Source organism: Dermacentor albipictus, unplaced genomic scaffold, assembly GCF_038994185.2.
Source record: "Dermacentor albipictus isolate Rhodes 1998 colony unplaced genomic scaffold, USDA_Dalb.pri_finalv2 scaffold_13, whole genome shotgun sequence".
NCBI lineage: Eukaryota > Metazoa > Arthropoda > Arachnida > Ixodida > Ixodidae > Dermacentor > Dermacentor albipictus.
The window spans coordinates 8,431,695-8,446,106 of NW_027225567.1; the positions used below are offsets into that span (position 1 = coordinate 8,431,695).

The 14,412-nt window shown below is 43.1% G+C and overlaps 1 long non-coding RNA gene across 1 annotated transcript; it reads right to left on the reverse strand.

Annotated features, from left to right (window-relative positions):
• Nucleotides 1-7,338: 7,338 nt before the first annotated feature.
• On the reverse strand, nucleotides 7,339-14,106 carry LOC135915883 (uncharacterized). The gene is made up of 3 exons (XR_010568776.2): nucleotides 13,665-14,106; nucleotides 12,459-12,551; nucleotides 7,339-8,014 (listed from the first exon to the last, which is right to left on the reverse strand). It is a non-coding gene; the product is annotated as an uncharacterized lncRNA (long non-coding RNA).
• Nucleotides 14,107-14,412: the final 306 nt, after the last annotated feature.

The window sequence follows — 14,412 nt, forward strand, 5'->3', positions numbered from 1 at the left end:
TCTACAAACAGTCCCAGCGTGCAAAAGCTTTGACTCGAAATTATTTAGTACCTCACTTTTAATATCGAGTAAGGCAAGCTCGGTGGATTTGCCTTTTTGAAAGCCAAACTGGGCCTCACTATTGTTATTATACTTGTTTAAAAATTTTGTAATCTGATATTAATAGGACTTTCAAACACTTTCGACAGTATCGGAAGTACCGATATCGGCCGATAATTTGCGATTTCTTTTCATTACGACCTTTGAAAACCGGACACACACGAGCTATATTCAGTTGATCAGGAAAAGCTCCAGTAGAGAAAGTTAAGTTAATGATGTATGAGAGCGCGGGCGATATCACATCAGCAACGTAGTTTATTGGCATAGGTTTGGTGTCATCATGTCCTGCCGCACAGTTGTTTTTAATCTTGGTTATTAATTCTTCAGTCTCACGACATGAAATAGAATGCAAAACTATGGAGTTAGGTAAACCACGGTCATTTATCGATAATCTTGGATCATCGTCATCACATATCTCATCGTAACCACAAATAGTAACGAAGTAATCGTTCATTTCAGTTGCAACCTCTCTGTAGCTAAGGCCGCTAGAGTTAGCTAGAATGCTAGGGACGTGGTTTTGTTTTATTCGACCGGAAAGATTTCTAACCTCGTTTCAAATTCTCCTGGGATCATTACTTATTTTAAAAAATAAATTCTCATAATATCTGAGCTCAGCACACCTTAGTTCACCATTTAGCTGGTTTCTGTACTTATTAAACTCAATAAATAAATTGATGTCGCGTGTCTTTACAAATTCATGGTACATGCTATTCTTCCTTTTTATTTTTTAAAGTAAGATATTAGTTATCCAGACTTTTCTAATTTTCTGCCGTTTTACGTACCTTACAGATACCTGGAAAGCATCATTAAACGTTTTATCAGTTTAAACATGAATACGCTGTTTGCAAGTTAGGATCAATTTCCCGGAACACGTGATTCCACTCGGTTTGAATAACATGATGCCGGAATACTTCTAGTGTCCTAGCCTTGATCTGGCGTGACCGCACTTTTTCATTAGCTTCGCGACTATCATTGGAAGAAGGAAGGGTACAAAAGATAGGTAAATTGTCGCTTACTTCTACAACCAACACTCCAGCAACGCAATGCGGCGGGTGTATGTTCGTCAAACAGATATCAAGCAAAGTCGCAGTCTGCGCAGTGAGACGGGTTGCCTTAGAAATTACATTTTTGCAAGCAAACGATTTCGCTAGTACTGTTAACTGACGTGACGATGCATCCTGGGATAGCATATCGATATTCACGTCGCCCATTACCACAAATGGAAAGCCAGTGCGACAAAAATATTCCAGCACGTCTTCCATGAACTTGGCAAATCGAGATTTAGTCCCAGACGGTGGTCGATAAACGACCACAGCAAATGCTTTTTCTAGGCGTATCATATGACACTCTTCAACCTCGTTAATAATGGAAAATTGGGAGATAACTTGATGTTTTAATGACTGCTCAACGTAAACAGTCACACCACCTTCTCTTCCTAAAGGACGCACTAGGCCATTGTTAATATAGTTTTCAAAGTATGGTGGATCTTCACCTACAGATAGCCATCTTTCAGAAAACAATAGCAAATCAAAACTAAATGCGTGTGTTTAGATGAAAGGCCTTGATGCGCCTGCGCGCATTCAAGACTATTCAAGGAATGGCTGTCATGATAATCATCGCTAGGCGTTGCTTTAACAGCGTTCGTGAAACCTGCGAGCGTCTGTCAATTTGGGCGTGTTCAGATACGGTGTTATTCTCCAGTAGTTCCTCCTGCTTCTGCAGTCATCTTATCGAGGTCGTTAGCGTTTCTGATTTTCAGTACAGGCGAGTTTTCGTTTCTACGTGAAAAAACATTGCCCCCCGATGTCCAAACAAATTTCCACCGGATTTCCTTCTTTCTCTGAATAGCTGACCAGAGAAGGTGTTTGCCGTGTTTCGTCAGATGTTCATTGACGTATACTGCAGAGGACGTCTGGCTGCCCAAGTCCTTGCTATCGATTCTAACTTTCTTTGACTTGCTTAAAACAGCAGCCTTCTTTGTCCTGCGCACAAATCGGACAATTATGTTACTCTGGTCATGACGAGCAGTCGGTACTCTGTGACAGATATCGACGTCATCCGCAGTTATGTCTTCTTGAATGAGAACACCGATTTTCTTAACTGCTGCAAGTGGTTCAACATCAGGCGGAACACACTTAATTTCCAGATTATTTGAGCGCTGATATTGCTCAACCTCCTCTATCCTGCGGTGCAGTCTATCATTTTCAGCTCTGAGCTCTTCGTTTAGCCTCATTACTGACTGAATATCTTCTCTGAGATCTTTCACTTCCTTCAAAGCAACTTTTATATCTCGAGGTTCCTTTCTCAATTCACGTCGTAAGTCTTCAATGGCTTTGGCAGTATCGCACGCATCTTCAGACATAGTTTGCCAACACAAATGAAATCACTAGCAAAGCATCAAAGACAAGAACAGTACATCCGGCAGCAGTGCACAGCTTGCGAAGTTTAACTGCTGCAAATGCAGCTGGAAATTTCGCACCTGAAAGAGGCGTAGATTTAGTGTGCGATGCCAAAGTGCACTGCTGCCGGACTGTGAAGAAATGAAGTACTATGAAGATCAACCATCTCGCCTTGTTTTACACGCTACTGCAACATCTGATACTTTAGCGAAAACGTCCTACATGTTGCACATGTGTACTGTAAGCGCTTCGGCAGAGAAAAAAAAAGCAGATCCAGCAGCCAAGTTGAAATCTATGCGAAGCGAATTTTCAGGTATGCGTGTATCCGATACCAAACAAAATGGAATCCCTATATTTGGTCTATAATTCTATAAGTTTATAATTAGTCTATAATCCCTATCAATGGCCTGTAGTTTGTCAATTCTTTGACATCTCCCTTTTTGTGGATTAGCATAATGTTGGCATTCTTCCGGTTCTGTGGGACCCTTGAAGTCGTTATACAGTTCGTATAAAGGCCCCCAGCTTTTCAGGTATTGTGTCTCCTTCATCTTTGATTAAATCGAGTGCTATTCCACCTTCTCCTGCCGCTTTTCTCCGTTTCATGTCTTGCAAGGCCTTTAAACTTCATCGCTAGGTATAGAAGGAGCCTCTGTAATCTGTTCATTACTATTTCGAATGGGGGTATCGTGGCTGCTTTGTGTACTGTAGAGGTCAGTATATAATTCTTCCGCTGCTTTTGCTATATCTTCGAGATTGCTGACGATATTGCCCTGCTTATTTTTGAGAGCCTAGATCTTGGTTTCTCCGATGCCAAGTTTCCTTCTCTCTGATTTCATGCTGCATTCATGTTTTACTGCTTCCTCAGTCTTTCTCATGTTAGAATTTCGAATGTCCTTTATTTTCTCCTTATTGATTAGTTTTGACAGTTCCGCGATTTATATCTTATCTGCTCAGTTGGGTACTTTCATTCTTTGTGGTTTCTTTATTAGGGCCTTTGTTACTTGGAAGAGCTTGCTTACTGCTTGCCTTGGTGCCTTGCCTCCCACTTCGATTGCTGCCTCTGAAGCCAGCGTCGTTACGGTTTCATTGATTACCTCTATGTTATCGTGATCTCGCTGTTCTAAGGCTGGATATTTGTTTGCAAGCACCAGCCTTAATTTGTCTGCTTTCCCGCTTACTGCCTCTAAGTTGACCTGTTTTTCTTGACCAATTTTACACTATCTCCGTTCAAATTGAGGTGAATCCTAGTCCTTACTAAACTATGATCACTGCACTTTACCCTACCTAACACTTCTACATCCTGCATTAGGATGTGATTGTTAGAAAGTATGAAATCAATTTCATTTTATGTTTTACCATTAAGGGTTTTTCCAGGCCAAGTTTTTCTTCGAAGTGTTCCTGAAGAAGGTATTCATTATTCGCAGCTTATTCCTTTCCGCGAATACTACCAATATCTCTCCCCTAGGGTTCCTAGAATCCCCGCCGTAGTTCCCAATTGCTAGTTCACCAGTCTACTTTTCTCCCGATGTTGCATTGAAGTCGCGCATTGCAACAGTATACTGAGTTTGCACTTTTCGCATCGCTAATTCAACATGTGCATAAAACTGTTCTATTTCTTCATCGTCGTGACTAGAGGTTGGAGCGTAGGTTTGTGCTACCCTTATTTCATACCTCCTATTCGGCTTTATTATGACTACTGCTGCCCTCTTATTATTGCAGATTTCGTCAATGTTACCCGCTATGTCCTTATGGGTTAGGAATCCTTTTCCCATCTGCGTCTTACCTGGTAGTTCTGTATAGCAGAGGAGGCGGCCATTTGTCAGCCCTTGATAAGCATGATCAGTTCTTCTAACCTCACTAAGGCCAATGGTATCCCAAGAAATGCCTGATAGTTCCCCCAAAGACTCCTGCTAGCATAGCTTCACTCGAGAGGGTTCGGGTGTTAAACCTTGCAAGGGCACTTTTTTTGAGGCACAAGCACATGGCGCATTTTCGATCGGAGCTGGTTCCTTTGTTCAAGCTGCAGAAAGGAGCCAATCGTGGTCGAGAATTTCGATCCAGATCGGGCGCAATCGCAATGGAAAGCGGCCGCCTGAGACAGGTAATAAAGAAAACGAAGGCGTATCCGCGACTCAGTGGTGCTGGATACCGCCGACCGATCTTTGAACCGATCGCAGCAGTGAAGCCACATCTACGGACACAGCAGGTTCAAAAACACCCACCGTCCTGCTTCTCTTCCGCTTGACCATAATGCGAAATGGCGACGCGGCCAGTCTCAGCGTCTCGCGGGGCAGCCGTGAAGTTGGCTTTCCTGCAATGAGGATGCTTTCTGCGCATGTCACTACGTTCGGCGAATAGCGGCGTGAGCGGCGGTTCCATTCAAAGGCACTACTGTGGTTCCCTAATGGGAGCCTATACAGTAAATATATTAGGGAAGCATGAAAGAGGAGTCGCGTTGCAGTACACGCTTCATACATAACTCGTTTAGACGGTGACAATACGTTGCCTGGCTATAGTGACTCAATGCTAACGAATTACCATCTACGGTCATTGTGAGATGGGTTCTGCGAAATTTTGCGCTCCACCCCCATCGCAATCGACCCCGCGACTTTTGGTGCTCAGCAGCAGAACGTCTAAGCAGCGCTGGGACTTCACAGTCAAGAGTTTGTGACGGACTGACAGATTTCTCGAGTTCGACCCTCTGGGACATTTGCCTCGATGGCTGCTTTCTTGCGTTGCGTGTTTCGTAAACAATAAGTGTCGACTGGTTGGCAATACGGTTGACATCTCCGGCCCAAACGCCCGCTTTGTCTGCTTGAGTGTCAGCAATGCAGCTAACCATTATCAGGCGTGTCACACTCCGTCGCGATTGTAGCACCTTTCATAGTCCTTTTTACCAGAGAGCGCTATGAGACTTTTTTGTAGAGCCGTACGTAAAGTTTAAAAGAAAAATTAAATTATGGGGTTTTACGTGCCAAAACCACTTTCTGATTATGAGGCACGCCGTAGTGAAGGACTCCGGAAATTTCGACCACCTGGGGTTATCTAAGTACACGGGTGTTTTCGCATTTCGCCCCCATCTAAATGCGGCCGCCGTGGCCGGGATTCGATCCCACGACCTTGTCCTCAGCAGCCTAACACTATAGCCACTGAGCAACCACGGCGGGTGTACGTAGTTTCAAATGCTGTAGAAGGAATGAGAACAAAAGTAAAAAAATATACTGCTTTTTTTTTCATATTCAAACACAGTCCTCGCGCCTTCCTTGCGCCTATGTTTTGGGAGCACATTTCTTTTTTACAGTTGTACTGTTTATTTATAAAACGCAGCTGCAGACGACTCGAGCAAGCATTGTGCTTCTAACGCCGCAGAGAATAACAATAATTGACTGTGTGCGACTGTCCAGTGATTCAAATATCGAAAGGGTCTATCAGTAGAGCTAGGCAGACGAATATAGAACGGTATGAAAGATTTATTTGATGGGCAAATATTGGCGGGAGAAGTAGACATTTTCGAATTCGCGCCGGTGGAAACGCATGACGCTATGCACGTAATAGTCACTCCCAGATTCACGAGTCGTGGTGTGTTTCCCTCTCGTATTTAAATATTCGTTCGTCCTCGTAATTTCAGAGGCTACATTTATATTCTGGTTCCGCTATGGCCTCTCTGGATGCTTGCTGATTCAACACACAAAATGCGACGCGCAAATGGCGGCAGCGAGCGATTTGATTGTCAGTAGCTTAATATCTGCTGACTGCTCATTAACCAATCTCGTAACTCATTGAGTATCAGGTAGCGCTTACGTTTAGCAGAATTAGAACAATTAGATGTCATTTAAATAGAACAGTCCTCACTGCTGATAAAAAACATAATTCTTTAAAATAGGTTATTATGGTGAACCCATCTGCTAGTTGGGCCGTGCATTCTGGTGCACTTTCGGCAGTGAGCAACACCGTAAACTGCAAAGCTTCCAGCGTGCAAAACACGAGAATGTGTCCAGCAGCCACGAATAGGCGCGGAAATTATCAAATTTAAAATCTAGCTTTGATAGTGATCTCAAGAAAGCTCCAATTTAAAGTATACTCTCAAGCAGAGGTCACGGCTATAGCGCTTTCATTTAGAAATATTGGACGGCAGGCTGTGATGATATCTTGGCCACGAACATGCGCTGCGTGATTGAGCAAATGTGTTTTCATACCGCACAGTGTAATTAATTTTTTTTTTCATTTTCCTCTTCGCGCCGTAGGATCTACAATATTTTAGCGTTCAAACGAGGCAAATATATCTGATAGCGAAGCATCCATAGAAGCTCACACGTTCAAAACATGACGGGTGATCAGTGGATGGATGTATGTGTGGATGTTATGAGCATTCCCTTTGGAATGGGGCGGTGGGTTGCGCCAACAAGCTCTTGCCATTATACTGCCTAATGTCCTACGTAGGTTAAAAAAAAGAGTGGTTCATGGAGCTTAGCGCCATCTGTGTGTCGAGGGAACACTTCCGGCGAGAGAACACGGCCGCAAAAAAAGTTGAACATTTTTTGCGCCAGGACGTTCCCTAGAGGACTCGTAACAACTTCCAGCGTATAATCAAAATGTGCTATGAAGCCTGGAGAGGGGCCCTTTAATGGGAATGAAGCAAGTTCACTTGTTTGCACTAGCGTTTAGCAGGAACAAAAAAAAAGTTACAGTGACGTTTCACTTCGCGTACGCGGGTGACGTGCAAAGGTATGGGTGCTACAGCGCACACGACGCTATCGGCCCTCGGTGCGCTTTGACGCCTACACTAAGGGCCCTACGGGCTCCTACGCAAGGGCTACACTGTAAAATAATTTACACCCCTAAGGGTTTTTTTCGGTGTCTATAACTAACCCCCTAGCACCCTTGAAAAAGCTGGGTTTTATAGGGAATTACACCCTTATGATGGTTATTCTATATTCCAATAACACCCTATCCCTTGAGGGTGTTTTGAACAACATATTACCCTTCGACCCATGGGGTGTAAGGGTGTGATCAGGAATATATTACCCCTTCACCTATCGGGTGTAATGAGCAATATAATAGCCCTTGAAGTACGGCATGTGGAAGCGGGTACATATGCACTTCATTGTTTGTTTCTAAGTCTACAGTTAGGCTAGCACACAGAAATGTTATGTATGGTGTGCATACAATAGGTAATGTGTTTACAAACGCACTGCATAGCAACATTGAGAGAAAACACATTATCACTTGTGAGTGTTCTGCGTGAAATGGTCCCATTTATCACAGATACAGAGTGACTGCATGGAGGGTCATTTATTCTAGCCTCCTGTACAATATTTTGAGCTTGCACTATGCCTTGTGGTGACAAGTCTTGCGGCCGTTCTACATTGAAGAACAGTCTCATTCAAACCAAAGTTCCAGGGCACAGGCGAGGATGATGATGCCTTTTTGTAGCTCCATTCCAATGTCCTAAGGCGAGCCATCATAGATGAAGCCATTTCTTCATTGATCACTGTAGCCATCTGCTTCTTTTCTACCTGCAAAATGATTTGTTGCAATTTAATGTCAGGAAAAGTACACGAAACATGACTAGCAGCGCTTCCCTGCATCATTCACTTTAATATTTCAAGATCACAAGAAGAGCAGGTTAAAGAAAACAAGCACAGATAGTGCTTACTTCCAGGAAATCGTTATTTCGAAAGAATAAGGCATTTAATCTGCCACATCATGAATGTAGGAGAGACAGGCTACACAACTATATGAGGGCAATTCAGAAATTATTGCCTCCAAGCCCACTACTTTGCCAATATTACAGCAAAGATTTTGAACTTTTTATCATTGATGCACTTATGCTTAAGCTATCGAATGTCACTTGCCTCGCCTTCCTATCTCTTCTCGTTCCAGAGTAATCGAGCAATTCATGGCATCCAGTGGTGACGTCCAGTTGAAACAACAGGCTGCAATTGAATTTCTGACTGGGGAAGGTTGTGCGCATATGAACATTCATGGCCATTTGACTGCAGTTTACGGGAATGCCTGTGTTGACGTCAGCACTGTGCAGAGGTGGGCAAGGACTGTGAAAGACCAAAATCCTACCACATCAATGGATGGATGGATGGCCCACAATGGCTTCTGATGAGGGTCATGAACATCAGCAGATGAGTTGACTCAGTGCAATCGCAGAATCAAGCAACACCAGATTGCAACACTCGCCATTTCCATTGCCTCAGTGAACCACATCATTAAAGACCTGCGTTACAAGAAGACTTGCGCTTGTAGGGTGTCACGGTAACTGACGACTGACATGAGAAAGTCGAAGCATGGCCAACAAGTTCAATTCTTGTAACCCAGGAGGTTTTTAATTATGTGGTTCACTGAACCAATGGAAATAGTGAGTGTTGCTGCAATCTGGTGTTGCTTGATCCTACGATTGACCCAATTCAACTCGTCTGCCTGATGTTGATGATCCTCATAAGAAGCCATTGTGGGCTGTCCAGTTCGGTGCTGATCCTGGACATTTGATGCAGCTGGATTTTGATGTTTCTCAGTACTTGCCCACCTACGCACAGTGCTGATTTCAACACAGGCATCCCCGTAAACTGCTTTCAGATGGCAATGAATGTTGAAGGGCGCAGAACCATCCGCAGTGAGAAATTCAATTACAGCCCACTGTTTCAACCGGACATCACCACTGGATGCCATGCATTGCTCGATTACTTTGGAACGTGAAGAGATAGGAAGATGGGGCAAGTGACATTCTATAGCTTAAACATCAGTACATTAATGATAAAGAGCCAAAATGTTTTCAGTACTACTGGTAAAGTAGTGGGTTGTGCATCAGTGCACAACCCACTTTTGTGCCTCAGTGCATAAAAGTACATTTTGTTAAAAAAGTAAGTGGAACAACAGTGCATTTTTCCGGCAAGTTTGATGGTGCATATCTCCAAACTGACGCCATTCTGGAAATCAATTCCAAGTAGATACACCTTGTAATCTCACTGGCTATGATTCGTAAATTACAATATGTGCCCCAGATATGTGGTGGCACTGGCAAACACTCCCAGCGTTCTACTAGGAAGCATAAATACCCAAGAAAGTGATGGGGAAACGGCGCCCGCAGTAGCTCAATTGGTAAAGCATCTAACGCGTAACGCAAAGACGTGGGTTCGTTCCCCACCTGCAGCAAGCTGTTTTTTCATCCACTTTCATTTCCATTAATTTATCATTTCTTTATTTCATTTGTTAATCACAAGTAATTTACCCTAACTTGTCCTTGGTGTCAGTGTTTGCTGGCTTCTTAGGATATGATTAATAAACATCGGGTTTCTTGGTTAAGCCCCTTTCTTTTCGGTTATATTAGCTATAATGTAATTCATTCGAAAGATAATAATTTTTTAATTAGTTTAATATGTTTCGATTTCTTGTGCTAGATATATCTGCGTGTTTGAATATTTCTGCTCAAGGACTATAATTATGCTATATGCAACAGGACTATATTTAAAAATTCCACAAGACTGAAAATCATCACCCTGCATAAAAACAGTGTGAATTTAAAAACAAGCTTCAGTGAACCTTATTGAATCAGCAAATGGCCAGTGTAACTAGTCTGATCATCCTGGAAATCTTTTGTAGCTTATAAGCATTGTGAATTTCAATTCCACATTTAGGAGTGCAAATTTTTCTAGAAGTCAGCTTTTTCTTTTTAACAGCTAGCATCCCTGCCAGTTTGCTTAAACATAATGTTGCATGACTTCAACAGTACTGCACAATCACTTTTTTCTGCTCACAGCGTCTAGTGATGTGTCTTTAGCAGCTGAGATAATTAATGTTCATGCAGATAAACATCAGAAAACATTGCAATAACTGCCAAGAAAATGCAATCATGCGTTTTGTTTACAAAAGAGCATGTGCTCTACCTTCTGCCAGGTTTGTTTTCCGTGTCAGGCTAGAACGGAACTTGCACAAGAGGCACCTTTTGCATCCATGAAGATATTTTATGAGGTTATGGTGGTGTCGAAACATGACATCAACCATAACACTTTAAACTATTTTATGAAACAGGTATTTGTACAAAGATAGAAAAGGCACCAAATTTGAATTTATCACATTTGGTTTAGAGTACCATAGTATAAATGGCTCAACTAGTACAGGTACGCAAACGGGCTAGTTGGTATTGGTCGATGACGTTAGACAATGTGAACTCGACAAAGGATGGAGAAAGAGGCGATAGCATTTGTTCCATTTCTCGCCACTTTTGACGTCCCTTGTACAAGTCTGTGCTGTCTGTCGAACATCATGGATCAACTAGTACAGCCTGAAAAAAATATGTCATGAACGAAAACTTGACTTTCAACCTCGACAATTCTGCCTGTTAGGTATTATGGTTTCTTTAGAACTTATTTCTTTATACAAAGTCAGACCCATCAAGTAAAGCTTACTGAGAAAGAAATGAAGAACAACGTCAACACCTCTCAAGGCACATGCATCAAAGGAGTCAGAGCATCATACACATTACCTTTAGGTGCAAGAGTATTCTCTTTCTGAGGCAAACTGCATTGCTAGTTTCTTAAAGCCTATATATTTATTTGCCACAGCGATGGGAAAATCACAAGGTGGAAAAGATGTGTTGGTGCAATTTCAACTATTATGTACAACAGCAAAAGGTAAAGCACAGGAAGTCTCACTGCTCCTCTGTCTAAATGACATTCAGTTTCATTTGTCATGTCCACTCCTATCCTGATGGCAGCAGAAACAGGAAGACAGCAGTGTGGTTCAGAAAGTAGATGAAGGAGCTGATATCCTAGCTGACATAAAGAGTAAAAAAAAGGGAGCTGGTCAGGCCATGTAGTGCAGACGTGAGACATCATTAACTAGCGCGAAAAAGACAACGGACGACAGCTAGAAGCACACAGGACAGAACTCTAGGCTTCAACTGAAATTTTGGCTACACAGAAACATAGGAGTCAGGGGATGCGACCTCAACGCATGGAAGCAACATTTATCTTTCCTTTTCCCTGCCTGACACAGGAGGCATTGGAGCCAATCGATGGGCAGGTTCATTTCGAGATACGAACACTCTTTTTTGGCGAGAGCAAGGGAAGGGGTGCTTACACACTTATCACCCACTTTTCGATGCAAAGTGCTTCGAATATTTTCATGTGGACCTGCCTCTAGAGCCGCGTGGGCAGATGAGTGCTTTGAAACTGCTCAGTGCATGAGCACTTACAGCAATGATTGGCCAGATGGCCACCAGCCATGACAGCTGCCCTATCCTTGTTCCCCCAAGCGGTCGTTTAAACACCGACCTGTTTGGCTTGAGGACACATAGGGCAGCTTTGAGTGCCTTGGTGGCTGGTGGCCACATGGCCAATCATCGCCATACGTGCTCATGCACCGAGCAGTTTCAAAGCAATCGTGTGCTCAGGCAGCTCCAGAAGCAGGTACATAGGGAAATATACGAACCACTTTGCATCAAAAAAGTGGGGAATAGGTGTGTAAGCACCCGTCTCTGGCTCTTACCAAGAATCTTCGTAAGTGAAATTAACCTGTTCATAAATTTGTTCCGATAGCTCCTGTGTTGTTTCTGTCCATCGACATTCTGTGCATTCCATGTTTCTGTGTAGCAAAAATTTCAGTTGAAGTCTAGACTTCTTTCTTATGTGCTTCTTGATGTTGTCTTTTTCACGCTAGTTATTGATGTCTCAAGTCTGCAATGAGCACCAACTAGCCCAAGTGCCTTCTTCAACCATGTAATGCATAGGGCAGATAACCGGTGGCACATTCGAGTTACAGAATGGATGCCAAGAGAGGAGAAGGGTAGTCAAGGACGGTAGAGAAGTAGACTACGATGAAGTCAAAAAATCTTGCAGGCTTCACTTCGAATCAGCTAGCGCAAGACAGGGGTAATTGGAGCTCACTGGGGGAGGTCTTCATCCTCCGGTGAAAAAAATATGTAGGCCAATTGTGATGAAAAAAGTATACCTGTCGGGTCAGACGTCTTCACTGTCTTTTCAGCAACGTGTAGGCCCAAGACAGCCAGTCGGTTCCCATGCAATTGCTTCATGCTGACTGCAACTGCATGGGCACAAGAAAACAACCCACCATTAATACCATTCGAGATTTACGACTCAATAAAAGAACCTTTTAAAACTGCAAATACAATTAAGCATTTACCAGCTTAATAAATACATATATAAAGGCCAAGAATAGTTACAATAACCATACACTTTATAACTAGACATTAAAATAAGGTAGTGAAGCGTACAATAACCGTAGAACGCTAAGTGCAATTCATTTCAGAAATACTGTTGACAACTGACAGGAAGCCTTACGCAGGGTTCAGTCACACAACAAGAATACAAATAGTAGTAATAATAAGCACGCCTGCGTGAAACCAAGAAACGAGTACAAGGACGAGAAAAAAAATTGATTAGGCTCGGTGTGCTTATTTATACAAAAAGATAAATTTATAAACAAATAGCGCAACCACGCATTCATCCGCAACAGCACGACAGCTTCTATAACAAACGAGCACAACTTAAAGCGATTGATAAGTACATAGCCGGGATGGTCGTGGTTCTTTTGTTTTGCATTAGTTCTAGTCATGAAACCACAAGCATTGCAAGCTGCCTGCGCCATTACCTACCACGGGACCTCCGACAAAAAAAAAATAATAACAATTGAGTGAAAGTACCCAAGCGACATTTACTACGGTTGTCACACTGCACACTTTTGGCCGCGATCGATCCTCACTGGAATCGAATTTCTGGACGCGTTTGGCCTCGTTGCACAATCGGTGGACGGGAGCCAATTGCGGTCGAAAATTTCGATCCAGAACGCGCTCAATCGTGCTCGAAAGTGGCCGTGTGACACCGGTATAAGTCTGCGCCCATCTTTGGTAACAGAAAGAACCAATTAGTCAAACCAAAGTATTATTTCCCTGCCTGCGCCGAATACTGACACGCAGCAGTACTTAATTCTCTACAACTCTAGTTGAGGACACGTGAACAATGAAACATTCATTTTTTTTTCTTTTTCACATTCGGTGCCCATAGGCTACGCCTGGAGTACATATACTACACTTGCATCCAACACACCTTGCGCTGTCCTTTAAATAAATTACGCGAAAATTACTACCACAATGACGCACCATAAAAAACGCGACGCTGAACGTGGCTACGTACGTACCTTTTATATGAGCAGTTCATGCGCCTTGCAGAAGGCCCTCGGTTTGAAGGCGGAGCGCTGTCACGGTCTGTACTCCGGGCACGCCGTTTCGTTTACGTAGTGGATGTTCCATGTGGACGATGCATTCCGCCGAAAAACAAAACGTCCACTTCATCACTGTTCAGGCCGAATGGAAGATGTTTTCTCCTTCGCCACGAATGACGGCCGTCGTAGGCGTAGTAAACACACTGTCACAAAGAAACACCGATGTCGTAGGCCGCTGGTGCCCTTCTTTCTCACGCATAATCGCGTCGCCTTCACTCCGGACGCTCACTTCGCGTCGATGAGCACAAAAGTACACGAAAACAACGAGGTGGTACAACCTAAACGCAGCAAAAAACAATCTAATTACTCACAACTTCAAGAATGTCACGGAGAACACACACATGTGCTCCCGGCGGCCCGCCGCGAAACGCAGGAAATGACGTAGCGGCGATAGCGGCGACACCCGTCGGGGGAAGTTATTTCAATTTCGGTTTCGTTTTCAAGGCATAAAAACAAATATTCTTTTAAACTATGTGTGTGTATTACTTACAAAGCTATTTATTTTACGCTACCTCTAAGCCATTTTCTGTGTTTACGGGTAGTTTCACTGGAAATTTATTTCCAGAAAAATGGGCTGATATCAAATCAAATGGGGCAAAGGTGGGCTAGTAACTGCGTGTAAGTGAATTTATTTGTCGATGCTTTCTTTTTTGTTTGTTTCCTT